This window comes from Doryrhamphus excisus, chromosome 17 (genome assembly GCF_030265055.1).
Source record: "Doryrhamphus excisus isolate RoL2022-K1 chromosome 17, RoL_Dexc_1.0, whole genome shotgun sequence".
Classification (NCBI taxonomy): Eukaryota; Metazoa; Chordata; class Actinopteri; order Syngnathiformes; family Syngnathidae; genus Doryrhamphus; species Doryrhamphus excisus.
Genome location: NC_080482.1, coordinates 18,292,543 through 18,309,424, shown reverse-complemented (window position 1 = coordinate 18,309,424; position 16,882 = coordinate 18,292,543). Strand labels below are relative to the sequence as shown.

General features: G+C 50.8%; 1 non-coding gene across 1 annotated transcript; it reads right to left on the bottom strand.

Annotated features, from left to right (window-relative positions):
• Positions 1-16,492: 16,492 nt before the first annotated feature.
• On the bottom strand, positions 16,493-16,566 carry trnat-agu (transfer RNA threonine (anticodon AGU)). Its single transcript has one exon. It is a non-coding gene; the product is annotated as a tRNA-Thr (tRNA).
• Between the last annotated feature and the right edge of the window lie 316 nt (positions 16,567-16,882).

Genomic DNA, 16,882 nt, shown 5'->3' with positions numbered 1-16,882 from the left:
CAGCCTTCGCCATTGACCATCGAAGGCTCATATTTTGCCCGCAGAAGGTCACAGGCTGCTGAAATCTTACACGTAAGGTCATAATCCAGGCCTGAGCGCCCTGGTGGTGCTCCCATGTGACACCAATCTAAATTGACACACTAGCGCCACCTAGAAGTTTCAATTCATTATCCCTCGCCACCCGTGGCACGTATCACTATGATTTTCGGTGGAGACGTCGATCATGACAGGACGCACCTAACGCTCCAGAACCCATGTTCAAAACACAGCGCCACCAACTGGTGGAAATGTATATCACCTGTAACTTCCTTCCACATGGTCGGATCGTCTCCAATTTTCTTTGGGTGGGTTCGGTCACCCTCCAGTCTGTGACTGTGTGTGTACATCGACTCTATAGCGCCACAACTGGTGGAAATGTATATCAGCTGTAACTTCCTTCCACATGGTCGGATCTGCCCCCAATTTTTTCTGGTGGTTTGGGATACCCTCCGGTCTATGACTGGGTGTGTACATAGACTCTATAGCGCCACCAACTGGTGAAAATGTATATCTGCCGTAACTTCCTCCCACTTGGTCCGATCTGCCCAAATTTTTTTCTGGTGGTTTGGGGTACCCTCTGGTCTATGACTGTGTGTGTACATACACTATAGCGCCACCAACTGGTGGAAATGTATATCAGCTGTAACTTCCTTCCACATGGTCGCATCAGCCCCAAATTTTTTGTGGTGGTTTGGGGTACCCTCTGGTCTATGACTGTGTGTGTACATAGACTGTATAGCGCCACCAACTGGTGGAAATGTGTATCTGCCGTAACTTTCTCCCACATGGTCGGATCTGCCCCAAATTTTTTCTGGTGTTTCGGGGTACCCTCTGGTCTATGACTGTGTGTATACATAGACTCTCTAGCGCCACCAACTGGTGGAAATGTATATAGCCATAACTTCCTTCCACATGGTCGCATCATCTCTAAATTTTTTTTGGTGGTTCGGGGTACCCTCTGGTCTATGACTGTGTGTATACATAGACTCTCTAGCGCCACCAACTGGTGAAAATGTATATCTGCCGTCACTTCCTCCCACTTGGTCCGATCTGCCCAAATTTTTTTCTGGTGGTTTGGGGTACCCTCTGGTCTATGACTGTGTGTGTACATACACTATAGCGCCACCAACTGGTGGAAATGTATATCAGCTGTAACTTCCTTCCACATGGTCGCATCGGACCCAAATTTTTTTCTGGTTGTTCGGGGTACCCTCTGGTCTATGACAGTGTGTGTACATACGCTATAGCGCCTCCAACTGGTGGATATGTATATCAGCTGTAACTTCCTTCCACATGGTCGGATCGGTCCCAAATTTTTTCTGGTGGTTCGGGGTACCCTCTGGTCTATGACTGTGTGTATACATAGACTCTATAGCGCCACCAACTGGTGGAAATGTATATAGCCGTAACTTCCTTTCACATGGTCGGATCGTCTCTAAATTTTTTTGGGTCGGTCGGGTCACCCTCCACTCTTTGAATCTGCGTGTCCATAGACTCTAGAGCGCCACCAACTGGTGGAAATGTATATCTGCCGTAACTTCGTCCCACATGGTCGGATCTGCCCGAATTTTTTTCTGGTGGTTCGGGGTACCCTTTGGTCTATGACAGTGTGTGTACATACGCTATAGCGCCACCAACTGGTGGAAATGTATATCAGCCGTAACTTCCTTCCGCATGGTCGGATCGGCACCTAATTTTTTCTGGTGGTTCGGGGTACCCTCCGGTCCGTTACCGTGTGGACGCATAGACTGTATAGCGCCACCCACAGGCGGAAACGTATATCCGCCGCAAGTACCTACCGCACGGTCCGATCGTCGTGAATTTTTTTATGGCGGTTCGGGGCACCGGACGGGACGTGACCGCGCACCAGCCTCGCCGCCGGCGTCGCCCCCTCCGGGCGGAAAATTGCAAGTGCCGTAACTCCCTTACCGCTTATCCCATCGTTGCGGTTTTCCGTACGGTGCGTCCGCGCGCCCGTCCGAACACGCGCGCGCCCCCGACCCGCGCGTACCCCCGACCCGCGCGTACCCCCGACCGCGTCGGGGTGCTCGAGCCCGCTCATCACTGCTTGCAGTTTTAATTATTATTATTATTATTATTATTATTATTCTGCCAACCGTCGGCCTTTTTGAGGGCCTCAACATGCCCGAAAACTCACCAAATTTGCTGAGCGCATCAGGTCTGGCGAAAAATTTGATATTTTATGGGTTTCAAATATAATGTTCCAAAATTGGCTCTCTAGCGCCACCTTGAATTTTAAAAAAAATTAGCCCCCGCCACCAGTTTCACCGATCGTCACGAAACTTGGTGGAGACGTCTATCGTGACAGGACGGACCAAAAAGTCTCAAGAACCCATATTGGAAAACGAACAGGAAGTCGGCCATTTTGGATGGCGCCGGCCTTTTTTGGGCCAGAAGTTGGGGTCGTATCTCGACGAACTCCTCCTAGGGGGTTTGACCGAATGAGTCCGTTGTTGCATCAACGGACACTAGACGGCTGGCCGACGTTAAATTGCGAAGGATTTTGGGATATTCCATACGATGTGGGCGTGGCACGCCCCCAAATTTTGCCCTTTTTCATCTGCCCGGGCCTTGCACGCTGAGCGTAACTGTAGACGTGAATAACTTGCCTCCACATGGTCAGATCTTCATCATACTTGGTACATGTGATCATGGCCCCGCCCCGAAGGTCCCTGTAGGTCACTTCCTGATTTCGTCGCAGCGCCACCTATTGGCGACAGGCTAAAGGCGTGTCATCTACATGAGGCCTTTTCTGCCAGGAGATTCATCAGATGAACACCGAGGTCACAAGGTCACTGCCTGACAGCCTGGTGAAGCCTGTTGATGGACCATGATGCAGGAAAAGCGCACGTGGTGGGCGTGGCCTGGCGGCGAATGCTCAGGCCTCGCCGTTTACAAAGAAAGGGTCATCATTCGCCCGCAGAAGGTCGCATGTGCTTGAAAACTCATAAGGGGGGGCAGATTCCAGGCCTGAGGGCCCTGGTGGGGCCCCCATTTCAAACCAAGCCAAATTGACCCACTAGCGCCACCTACAAGTTTTAAAATAATTATCCCTCGCCTCCCGTTGCACGTATGGGCATGATTTTCGGAGGAGACATCACTCGTGACAGGACGCACAAAAAAGTCTCAAGAACCCATGTTCAAAAACCAACAGGAAGTCGGCCATTTTAGGTGGCGGCGGCCATTTGGGGGAGGATGTAGGGGTCGTATCTCGACGAACTCCTCCTAGGGGGTTTGACCGAATGAGTCCGTTGTAGCATCAACGGACACTAGACGGATGGCCCACATTAAATTGCGAAGGATTTTGGGCTGCTACTTAGGATGTGGGCGTGGCACGCCACCAAACTTTCACTTTAACCTTAACTTTTACCTTATCTGGCCCAGCCTGGTGTCTGGCCTTGCCTTGAAGCAATGTACATCAAAGTCAATACACAGTTTGACTGACAGACTGATGATGTCAGTCGATGGACTATGATGTGTGTAAAGCACATGTGGTGGGCGTGGCCACGGCGAATGGTCAGCCTTCGCCATTGACCATCGAAGGCTCATAATTTGCCCGCAGAAGGTCACAGGCTGCTGAAATCTTACACGTAAGGTCAGAATCCAGGCCTGAGCGCCCTGGTGGTGCTCCCATTTGACACCAATCTAAATTGACACACTAGCGCCACCTAGAAGTTTCAATTCATTATCCCTCACCACCCGTTGCACGTATCACTATGATTTTCGGTGGAGACGTCTATCATGACAGGACGCACCTAACGCTCCAGAACCCATGTTCAAAACACAGCGCCACCAACTGGTGGAAATGTATATCTGCCGTAACTTCCTTATACATGGTCGGATCGTCTCCAATTTTTTTTGGGTGGGTTCGGTCACCTTCCAGTCTGTGACTGTGTGTGTATATATAGACTCTATAGCGCCACCAACTGGTGGAAATGTATATCTGCCGCAACTTCCTTCCACATGGTCGGATCAGTCCCAAATTTTTTCTGGTGGTTTGGGGTACCCTCTGGTCTATGACTGTGTGTGTACATAGACTGTATAGCGCCACCGACTGGCGAAAATGTATATCTGCCGTAACTTTGTTATGCATGGTCGGATTGTCTCCACATTTTTTTTCCTGGGTTGGGTCACCCTCTAGTCTGTGACCAGGTGTGTATATAGACTCTATAGCGCCACCAACTGGTGAAAATGTATATCTGCCCTAACTTCCTCCTACATGGTCGGATCTGCCCGAATTTTTTTCCGGTGGTTCGGGGTACCCTCTGGATTGTGACTGTGTGTGTACATAGACTGTATAGCGCCACCAACTGGCGAAAATGTATATCTGCCGTAACTTCGTTATGCATGGTCGGATCGTCTCCACATTTTTTTTGCTGGGTTGGGTCACCCTCCACTCTGTCACCTGGTGTGTATATACGTAGACTCTATAGCACCACCAACTGGTGAAAATGTATATCTGCCCTAACTTCCTCCCACATGGTCGGATCTGCCCGAATTTTTTTCCGGTGGTTCGTGGTACACTCTGGTCTATGACAGTGTGTGTACATACGCTATAGCGCCACCAACTGGTGGAAATGTATATCTGCCGTAACTTCCTTCCGCACGGTCGGATCGGCACCTAATTTTTTCTGGTGGTTCGGGGTACCCTCCGGTCCGTTACCGTGTGGGCGCATAGACTGTATAGCGCCACCCACAGGCGGAAACGTATATCCGCCGCAAGTACCTACCGCACGGTCCGATCGTCGGGAATTTTTTTATGGCTGTTCGGGGCGTCGGACGGGACGTGACCGCGCACCCGCATCGCCGCCGGCGTCGCCCCCTCCTGGCGGAAAATTGCAAGTGCCGTAACTCCCTTACCGCTTATCCCATCGCCGCGGTTTTTCGTACGGCGCGTCCGCACGCCCGTCCGGTCACGCGCGCGCCCCCGACCCGCGCGTACTTCCGACCCGCGCGTACCCCTGACCCGCGCGTACCCCCGACCGCGTCGGGGTGCTCGAGCCCGCTCATCACTGCTTGCAGTTTTATTATTATTATTATTCTGCCAACCGTCGGCCTTTTTGAGGGCCTCAACATGCCCGAAAACTCACCAAATTTGGCGAGCGCATCAGGTCTGGCGAAAAATTTTATATTTTATGGGTTTCAAATATCATGTTCCAAAATTGGCTCTCTAGCGCCACCTTGAATTTTAAAAAAAATTAGCCCCCGCCACCACTTTCACCGATCGTCACGAAACTTGGTGGAGACGTCTATTGTGACAGGACGGACCAAAAAGTCTCAAGAACCCATTTTGGAAAATGCACACGAAGTCGGCCATTTTGGATGGCGGCGGCCTTTTTCGGGCCAGAAGTTGGGGTCGTATCTCAACGAACTCCTCCTAGGGGGTTTGACCGAATGAGTCCGTTGTTGCATCAACGGACACTAGACGGCTGGCCGACGTTAAATTGCGAAGGATTTTGGGATATTCCATACGATGTGGGCGTGGCACGCCCCCAAATTTTGCCCTTTTTCATCTGCCCGGGCCTTGCACGCTGAGCGTAACTGTAGACGTGAATAACTTGCCTCCACGTGGTCAGATCTTCATCATACTTGGTACATGTGATCATGGCCCCGCCCCGAAGGTCCCCGTAGGTCACTTCCTGATTTCGTCGCAGCGCCACCTATTGGCGACAGGCTAAAGGCGTGTCATCTACATGAGGCCTTTTCTGGCAGGAGATTCATCAGATGAACACCGAGGTCACAAGGTCACTGCCTGACAGCCTGGTGAAGCCTGTTGATGGAGCATGATGCAGGAAAAGCGCACGTGGTGGGCGTGGCCTGGCGGCGAATGCTCAGGCCTCGCCGTTTACAAAGAAAGGGTCATCATTCGCCCGCAGAAGGTCGCATGTGCTTGAAAACTCATAAGGGGGGGCAGATTCCAGGCCTGAGGGCCCTGGTGGGGCCCCCATTTGAAACCAAGCCAAATTGACTCACTAGCGCCACCTACAAGTTTTAAAATAATTATCTCTCGCCTCCCGTTGCACGTATGGGCATGATTTTCGGAGGAGACATCACTCGTGACAGGACGCACAAAAAAGTCTCAGGAACCCATGTTCAAAAACCAACAGGAAGTCGGCCATTTTAGGTGGCGGGGGCCATTTGGGGGAGGATGTAGGGGTCGTATCTCGACGAACTCCTCCTAGGGGGTTTGACCGAATGAGTCCGTTGTAGCATCAACGGACACTGGACGGATGGCCCACGTTAAATTGCGAAGGATTTTGGGCTGCTACTTAGGATGTGGGCGTGGCACGCCACCAAACTTTTACTTTAACCTTAACTTTTACCTTATCTGGCCCTGCCTGGTGTCTGGCCTTGCCTTGAAGCAATGTACATCAAAGTCAATACACAGTTTGACTGACAGACTGATGATGTCAGTTGATGGACTGTGATGTGTGTAAAGCACATGTGGTGGGCGTGGCCACGGCGAATGGTCAGCCTTCGCCATTGACCATCGCAGGCTCATATTTTGCCCGCAGAAGGTCACAGGCTGCTGAAATCTTACACGTAAGGTCAGAATCCAGGCCTGAGCGCCCTGGTGGTGCTCCCATGTGACACCAATCTAAATTGACACACTAGCGCCACCTAGAAGTTTCAGTTCATTATCCCTCGCCACCCGTTGCACGTATCACTATGATTTTCGGTGGAGAAGTCTATCATGACAGGACGCACCTAACGCTCCAGAACCCATGTTCAAAACACAGCGCCACCAACTGGTGGAAATGTATATCTGCTGTAACTTCCTCACGCATGGTCGGATCGTCTCCTAATTTTTTTGGGTGGGTTCGGTCACCCTCCTGTCTGTGACTGTGTGTGTATATGGACTCTATAGCGCCACCAACTGGTGGAAATGTATATCTGCCATAACTTCCTGATTCATGGTCAGATTGTCTTGAAATTTTTTTTGGTGTGTTGGGTCAATCTCTGGTCTGTTATACTGTGTGTACATAGACTGTATAGCACCACCTATTGGTGGCAATGTATATCAGCTGTAACTTCCTTCCACATGGTCGGATCTGCCCCAAATTTTTTCTGGTGGTTTGGGATACCCTCCAGTCTATGACTGGGTGTGTACATAGACTCTATAGCGCCACCAACTGGTGAAAATGTATATCTGCCGTCACTTCCTCCCACTTGGTCCGATCTGCCCAAAGTTTTTTTCTGGTGGTTTGGGGTACCCTCTGGTCTATGACTGTGTGTATACATACACTATAGCGCCACCAACTGGTGGAAATGTATATCAGCTGTAACTTCCTTCCACATGGTCGCATCGGCCCCAAATTTTTTCTGGTGGTTTGGGGTACCCTCTGGTCTATGATTGTGTGTGTACATACACTATAGCGCCACCAACTGGTGGAAATGTATATAGCCGTAACTTCCTTCCACATGGTCGGATCGTCTCTAAATTTTTTTTGGTCGGTCGGGTCACCCTCCACTCTTTGGATCTGCGTGTCCATAGACTCTATGGCGCCACCAACTGGAGGAAATGTATATCTGCCGTAACTTCCTCCCACATGGTCGGATCTGCCCGAATTTTTTTCTGGTGGTTCGGGGTACCCTCTGGTCTATGACAGTGTGTGTACATCGGCTATCGCGCCACCAACTGGTGGAAATGTATATCAGCCGTAACTTCCTTCCGCACGGTCGGATCCGCACCTAATTTTTTCTGGTGGTTCGGGGTACCCTCCGGTCCGTTACCGTGTGGGCGCATAGACTGTATAGCGCCACCCACAGGCGGAAATGTATATCTGCCACAAGTACCTACCGCACGGTCCGATCGTTGCGAATTTTTTTATGGCGGTTGGGGACGTCGGACGGGACGTGACCGCGCACCCGCCTCGCCGCCGGCGTCGCCCTCTCCTGGCGGAAATTTGTAAATGCTGTAACTCCCTTACCGCTTATCCCATCGCCGCGGTTTTTCGTATGGCGCGTCCTCACGCCCTTCCGGTCGCGCGCGCGCCCCCGACCCGCGCGCACCCCCGACCCGCGCGTACCCCCGACCGCGTCGGGGTGCTCGAGCCCGCTCATCACTGCTCGCAGTTTTAATTATTATTATTATTATTCTGCCAACCGTCGGCCTTTTTGAGGGCCTCAACATGCCCGAAAACTCACCAAATTTGCTGAGCGCATCAGGTCTGGCGAAAAATTTTATATTTTATGGGTTTCAAATATAATGTTCCAAAATTGGCTCTCTAGCGCCACCTTGAATTTTAAAAAAAATTAGCCCCCCCACCAGTTTCACCGATCGTCACGAAACTTGGTGGAGACGTCTATCGTGACAGGACGGACCAAAAAGTCTCAAGAACCCATATTGGAAAATGCACACGAAGTCGGCCATTTTGGATGGCGGCGGCCTTTTTCGGGCCAGAAGTTGGGGTCGTATCTCGACGAACTCCTCCTAGGGGGTTTGACCGAATGAGTCCGTTCTTGCATCAACGGACACTAGACGGATGGCCGACGTTAAATTGCGAAGGATTTTGGGATATTCCGTACGATGTGGGCGTGGCACGCCCCCAAATTTTGCCCTTTTTCATCTGTCCGGGCCTTGCACGCTGAGCGTAACTGTAGACGTGAATAACTTGGCTCCACGTGGTCAGATCTTCATCATACTTGGTACATGTGATCATGGCCCTGCCCCGAACGTCCCCGTAGGTCACTTCCTGATTTCGTCGCAGCGCCACCTATCGGCGACAGGCTAAAGGCGTGTCATATACATGAGGCCTTTTCTGCCAGGAGATTCATCAGATGAACACCGAGGTCACAAGGTCACTGCCTGACAGCCTGGTGAAGCCTGTTGATGGACCATGATGCAGGAAAAGCGCACGTGGTGGGCGTGGCCTGGCGGCGAATGCTCAGGCCTCGCCGTTTACAAAGAAAGGGTCATCATTCACCCGCAGAAGGTCGCATGTGCTTGAAAACTCATAAGGGGGGAAAGATTCCAGGCCTGAGGGCCCTGGTGGGGCCCCCATTTCAAACCAAGCCAAATTGACTCACTAGCGCCACCTACAAGTTTTAAAATAATTATCCCTCGCCTCCCGTTGCACGTATGGGCATGATTTTCGGAGGAGACATCACTCGTGACAGGACGCACAAAAAAGTCTCAAGAACCCATGTTCGAAAACCAACAGGAAGTCGGCCATTTTAGGTGGCGGCGGCCATTTGGGGAGGATGTAGGGGTCGTATCTCGACGAACTCCTCCTAGAGGGTTTGACCGAATGAGTCCGTTGTAGCATCAACGGACACTAGACGGATGGCCCACGTTAAATTGCGAAGGATTTTGGGCTGCTACTTAGGATGTGGGCGTGGCACGCCACCAAACTTTTACTTTAACCTTAACTTTTACCTTATCTGGCCCTGCCTGGTGTCTGGCCTTGCCTTGAAGCAATGTACATCAAAGTCAATACACAGTTTGACTGACAGACTGATGATGTCAGTTGATGGACTGTGATGTGTGTGAAGCACATGTGGTGGGCGTGGCCACGGCGAATGGTCAGCCTTCGCCATTGACCATCGAAGGCTCATATTTTGCCCGCAGAAGGTCACAGGCTGCTAAAATCTTACACGTAAGGTCAGAATCCAGGCCTGAGCGCCCTGGTGGTGCTCCCATGTGACACCAATCTAAATTGACACACTAGCGCCACCTAGAAGTTTCAATTCATTATCCCTCGCCACCCGTGGCACGTATCACTATGATTTTCGGTGGAGCCGTCTATCATGACAGGACGCACCTAACGCTACAGAACCCATGTTCAAAACACAGCGCCACCAACTGGTGGAAATGTATATCACCTGTAACTTCCTTCCACATGGTCGGATCGTCTCTAAATTTCTTTGGGTGGGTTCGGTCACCCTCCAGTCTGTGACTGTGTGTGTACATAGACTCTATAGCGCCACAACTGGTGGAAATGTATATCAGCTGTAACTTCCTTCCACATGGTCGGATCTGCCCCAAATTTTTTCTGGTGGTTTGGGATACCCTCCGGTCTATGACTGGGTGTGTACATAGACTCTATAGCGCCACCAACTGGTGAAAATGTATATCTGCCGTAACTTCCTCCCACTTGGTCCGATCTGCCCAAATTTTTTTCTGGTGGTTTGGGGTACCCTCTGGTCTATGACTGTGTGTGTACATACACTATAGCGCCACCAACTGGTGGAAATGTATATCAGCTGTAACTTCCTTCCACATGGTCGCATCAGCCCCAAATTTTTTCTGGTGTTTCGGGGTACCCTCTGGTCTATGACTTTGTGTATACATATACTCTATAGCGCCACCAACTGGTGGAAATGTATATAGCCATAACTTACTTCCACATGGTCGCATCGTCTCTAAATTTTTTTTGGTGGTTCAGGGTACCCTCTGGTCTATAACTGTGTGTATACATAGACTCTCTAGCGCCACCAACTGGTGGAAATGTATATAGCCGTAACTTCCTTCCACATGGTCGGATCGTCTCTAAATTTTTTTTTGGTCGGTCGGGTCACCCTCCACTCTTTGAATCTGCGTGTCCATAGACTCTATAGCGCCACCAACTGGTGAAAATGTATATCTGCCATAACTTCCTCCCACATGGTCGGATCTGCCCGAATTTTTTTCTGGCGGTTCGGGGTACCCTCTGGTCTATGACAGTGTGTGTACATACCCTATAGCGCCATCAACTGGTGGAAATGTATATCAGCCGTAACTTTCTTCCGCACGGTCGGATCGGCACCTAATTTTTTCTGGTGGTTCGGGGTACCCTCCGGTCCATTACCGTGTGGGCGCATAGACTGGATAGCGCCACCCACAGGCGGAAACGTATATCCGCCGCAAGTACCTACCGCACGGTCCGATCGTCGCAAATTTTTTTATGGCGGTTCGGGGCGCCGGACGGGACGTGACCGCGCACCCGCCTCGCCGCCGGCGTCGCCCCCTCCTGGCGGAAAATTGCAAGTGCCGTAACTCCCTTACCGCTTATCCCATCGCCGCGGTTTTTCGTACGGCGCGTCCGCGCGCCCGTCCGGACACGCGCGCGCCCCTGACCCACGCGTACCCCCGACCCACGCGTACCCCCGACCGCGTCGGGGTGCTCGAGCCCGCTCATCACTGCTTGCAGTTTTAATTAGGGCTCGAGCACTGACCAGTGCGAAAGCCCTATTGTAATCGTTCCGTTTTTTATTATTATTATTATTCTGACGAAAGGACGGCCATTTTGAGGGCCTGAACATGCCCGAAAACTCACCAAATTTGGCAAGCGCGTCAGGTCTGCCGAAAATTTCGATCTGGTGGGGGTCCCGAAAACAATGTTCCAAAATTGACTCTCTAGCGCCACCTTTTATTTTTGAAAAAATTGGCCCCCGACACCAGTTTCACCTATCGTCACGAAACTTGGTGGAGACGTCTATCGTGACAGGACGGACTAAAAAGTCTCAAGAACCCATATTGGAAAACGAACAGGAAGTCGGCCATTTTGGATGGCGCCGGCCTTTTTCGGGCCAGAAGTTGGGGTCGTATCTCGACGAACTCCTCCTAGGGGGTTTGACCGAATGAGTCCGTTGTTGCATCAACGGACACTAGACGGATGGCCGACGTTAAATTGCGAAGGATTTTGGGATATTCCATACGATGTGGGCGTGGCACGCCCCCAAATTTTGCCCTTTTTCATCTGTCCGGGCCTTGCACGCTGAGCGTAACTGTAGACGTGAATAACTTGGCTCCACGTGGTGAGATCTTCATCATACTTGGTACATGTGATCATGGCCCCGCCCCGAAGGTCCCCGTAGGTCACTTCCTGATTTCGTCGCAGCGCCACCTATTGGCGACAGGCTAAATGCGTGTGATCTACATGAGGCCTTTTCTGGCAGGAGATTCATCAGATGAACACCGAGGTCACAAGGTCACTGCCTGACAGCCTGGTGAAGCCTGTTGATGGACCATGATGCAGGAAAAGCGCACGTGATGGGCGTGGCCTGGCGGCGAATGCTCAGGCCTCGCCGTTTACAAAGAAAGGGTCATCATTCGCCCGCAGAAGGTCGCATGTGCTTGAAAACTCATAAGGGGGGGCAGATTCCAGGCCTGAGGGCCCTGGTGGGGCCCCCATTTGAAACCAAGCCAAATTGACTCACTAGCGCCACCTACAAGTTTTAAAATAATTATCCCTCGCCTCCGGTTGCACGTATGGGCATGATTTTCGGAGGAGACATCACTCGTGACAGGACGCACAAAAAAGTCTCAAGAACCCATGTTCAAAAACTAACAGGAAGTCGGCCATTTTAGGTGGCGGCGGCCATTTGGGGGAGGATGTAGGGGTCGTATCTCGACGAACTCCTCCTAGGGGGTTTGACCGAATGAGTCCGTTGTAGCATCAACGGACACTAGACGGATGGCCCACGTTAAATTGCGAAGGATTTTGGGCTGCTACTTAGGATGTGGGCGTGGCACGCCACCAAACTTTTACTTTAACCTTAACCTTATCTGGCCCTGCCTGGTGTCTGGCCTTGCCTTGAAGCAATGTACATCAAAGTCAATACACAGTTTGACTGACAGACTGATGATGTCAGTCGATGGACTGTGATGTGTGTAAAGCACATGTGGTGGGCGTGGCCACGGCGAATGGTCAGCCTTCGCCATTGACCATTGAAGGCTCATATTTTGCCCGCAGAAGGTCACAGGCTGCTGAAATCTTACACGTAAGGTCAGAATCCAGGCCTGAGCGCCCTGGTGGTGCTCCCATGTGACACCAATCTAAATTGACACACTAGCGCCACCTAGAAGTTTCAATTCATTATCCCTCGCCACCCGTTGCACGTATCACTATGATTTTTGGTGGAGAAGTCTATCATGACAGGACGCACCTAACGCTCCAGAACCCATGTTCAAAACACAGCGCCACCAACTGGTGGAAATGTATATCTGCCGTAACTTCCTCCCACATGGTCGGATCTGCCCGAATTTTTTTCTGGTGGTTCGGGGTACCCTCTGGTCTATGACAGTGTGTGTACATACGCTATAGCGCCACCAACTGGTGGAAATGTATATCAGCCGTAACTTTCTTCCGCACGGTCGGATCGGCACCTAATTTTTTCTGGTGGTTCGGGGTACCCTCCGGTCCGTTACCATGTGGGCGCATAGACTGTATAGCGCCACCAACAGGCGGAAACGTATATCCGCCACAAGTACCTACCGCACGGTCCGATCGTTGCGAATTTTTTTATGGCGGTTCGGGACGTCGGACGGGACGTGACCGCGCACCCGCCTCGCCGCCGGCGTCGCCCCCTCCTGGCGGAAATTTGTAAATGCCGTAACTCCCTTACCGCTTATCCGATCACCGCGGTTTTTCATACGGCGCGTCCGCACGCCCGTCCGGTCGCGCGCGCGCCCACGACCCGCGCGCACCCCCGACCCGCGTGTACCCCCGACCGCGTTGGGGTGCTCGAGCCCGCTCATCACTGCTCGCAGTTTTAATTTTGTTAGTTATCACCCTTATATCCATTTGCTTAGACAACAGAAAGTGTTTGAATGTGCTGAAGAAGGAATGTTCCCGTGACCATGATCAGAGACCCCCAGTGACCCCCAGGTCCAGGAGGTGCCTGGATGCACCAACAGCGACTCTGCAGATGCTCATGTTAATCCCGCAAGAATGTGTCAAGATAAATAACTCATAAAACATTAAAAGTAATTGCTCTCACATACACACACACACATAGACAAACAAATACAGCTCGTGCAACTGCCTTCTCCACCCCCCCCTTAGAGTTGCACGACCATGTAGTAGGGACCCCCGAAAGAGAATAAAAGGAGAGGAGTGTGAACTGCATACTCAGAGTGGAGCGGTATGTGGTTTCACTCTCCTCGCTGCGAGTAACTTTGAATATTGTTGTCTGTCTCTTCTGTATTTCTGTATTTAAGTGTTTTTACAAGTGTCACAGGAGCCTGACACTTTCACCTGACCACAGATCCGAATGGTATCCCTCTATATAAGCCCTCCAGGCTAAAGAGATGGAGGATCCAACGTGTCCACATTCTGCGCGGTTGCCTCAGTGATCCTGAGGTGGAAGGGGGCATACTGTACCGCCATGGAGGAACGATACAGTTAAACCACGTGCCAGGTGAGCGTGCAGCAGTCCCCGTCTGGATCCCCATCAGAGGCACGTCGCAGCAGGAGGGCTACCACTTCCACCAGGCCAAAAGGGTGACCGGCACGCAGGTGTCCCCAGAGCTGTTCCAGGCCCAGGCCATGACAGGAGTGTGTCGCTGGAACTATCAGTGTCTGCTGGACCTGAAACTGCCAGGCGTTTGTCTCCCGCCTGTTTTCGACCCTGCACTGATATGCTCCCTGAATGCTGTTTCCAGACGGGTCTTTGGCGAAGAAAAGTTTGTCCAGGTTTGGCCTGGAGTACAGGGAGCCAGAGTGTTGTTCGGTCCCTTTAGACTGGGACAAACATAAAACCAAGAAGGACCCCGGCCGCGCCACAAGTGCTCCTTCTCCAGGCATCCTGTCTGATCAAGGAGCTGGTCAGGGAGCAGAACCAGTGCAGCCTTCCTCCACACCTCCCACCAGGCTTTTCAACTTTGTTCCCCACTCTGTTCACCCTCTTCAAACTGCTACTGCGACTACGTCTAGTCGTGTGGCCCCTATCCCAGCATCTGAGTTGGACAATAAAGCTTCTGTTTCTGAGCTTCAGCCACAGCCAGGTAAAAACTTATCTGAACTAATCATGTGTCCCCTTGTTCTAATAGTGTTGCATCTTGTTTGAACCAAATAACGAATGTGTAGCTCATGGTTTTCTTTGCCTAGAGCCCACAAGAAGATTGCCCATCCAATGTTCTCCGACTGCTGCCCGCACTGGACCAGTGAAGACTGGAGGGAGAGTATTTGTGTTGGACCACAAGCGCTGGCCGTCTCCAAAGAAGTCGGCAATTGACGAGCTCCTTAATAAACACCGTGGGCACGAGGACATGATCAAGCTTGTGGTTCGGGAGTATGGCACTCTTGTCCACAAGTCCAGCAAAGACCCCAACAACATGCTGCATCCAACATCAAAATTGCATATTTCCAAATACATGAAACACAACAGTAAATTTCTCAATACATCATCTTCACTAAATACCAGCCCAGAGAAGCTGCAACATACACAGCAGCTTTGGCAGTTGCTAAGCACTACCTCTGCTGTGCCTGTCGTGACACTGCCTGCAGCTATGGTCATTCCACCATCACCACCACCACCACCACCTGCTCATACCCCATTGGAGCAGGAGCAACCACCTCCCGTGTCAAAAAAACTCAAACAAAAACATGTCTGTGCTGTTGTCAACCAAAATCAAAATATCAAGGGGATGGGACATCAATACATGACTTTTATCAGCGGGGCCCTGTCAGATACTTTTATTGCCCCACAAAAGTTTTCCAAAAATATGGTGCAGAAAGTCTGACAAACCCCAAGATGCCATTTCAAGAGTTCAGTCAAACAGACTTCTTCCAGCGAGAGCTCGATGATACAAGAAAGAGGGTGGAGGGAAAAACAGCAGAAGAAGAGGAAGAGGGAGGAATCTCCTCCACCCCCTGTCCGAAAGTGCCGGTTCTGCAGGATGCAGCTAAAGCAGGATCCGAACAGCCCCCACATCCACACTGACTTTCCAGGGCAAGCAGGGAAGTACATCTACTGCCTCTACTACTAAGTCTTCTCTATCTGTAGAGAGAACGGGATGGAAAGAGAGATGAGCTGGAGGGAGTTCCAGGCCTCTCCTTTTTATGAAAAGGAGAAACAACGGCAGCAAAATAAATGAACATTTTTTTTTTATTATTCATAGCTTGTGATTAGTATTCATTTTTTATTTCTGAGAGTGTTTTTGAGTGTGGCATGGCAACCTGATAAATAAATATTCTTTGTTACATTGCATTGATTTTGTGTTTTATTTCAAGCACTGGTATCAATATAAGCCTGATAGTAATCATATAGGGATTAATTGGAAAAAAAATATATTGTGGAGAAGAAAATGGTGACTTGACTGATTTTTAGACGGGATTCGGACACCTGACTTCATTTCTCCGAAGTCTCTCTGCTTGTCTGACATCTGTCTCGCATCCTGATTGGCTGGCAGCAAATGTCAACAACACCCACGCGGCCCGCGCTTGGCAAGTGAGAATTCTACCACTGAACCACCAATGCCACGTGGGGACACACTGTAAGAGAAAAAAAATTCAACTGTCAAGTGGATGAGCCTCTGCAAAGTGGTGCTGAATGACAACACATCACAATGTCATACTCTTTGGATTCAAGCACCTTCTGGCGTAATGAGATCCACAACAATCATGTCAGCTGTGGATGCAACGTCAATTCGTTCTTGAAGGGCAAGTGACAAAAAGAAGTACATGGTTCACAAATCAGCTGCCAAAGTTTCACTGACCAAGCACCCAGGCACTGCTGGGATTTGAACCCAGGATCACCTGTTTACTAGACAGGCACTTTGACCAGCTTAGCCACAGTGCCGGCAGTGCATCTGGCACCAACACAAAAACAGTTCGCCAATGGGGAAAAATGTTCATACAAGGGAGGGAGTCCAAAGTCCAACAAATGTGTGAATTGAGAGTCCCTGGGTGGGCTCGAACCACCAACCTCTCAGTTAACAGCCAAACGTGCTGACCAATTGCGCGACAGGGAGTACAACAGCATGACTGCAGTCAGGTTTCACTAAGTGCTGTCCACCTTAACTCTCGGGTGGTCCGTTCTCTTACTTTTCAGGTGTCATTCTGAGTTCTGCCCTTTCGCAGGAAAAAGAGCCTTTGTACTTTTTCACATGAACTCT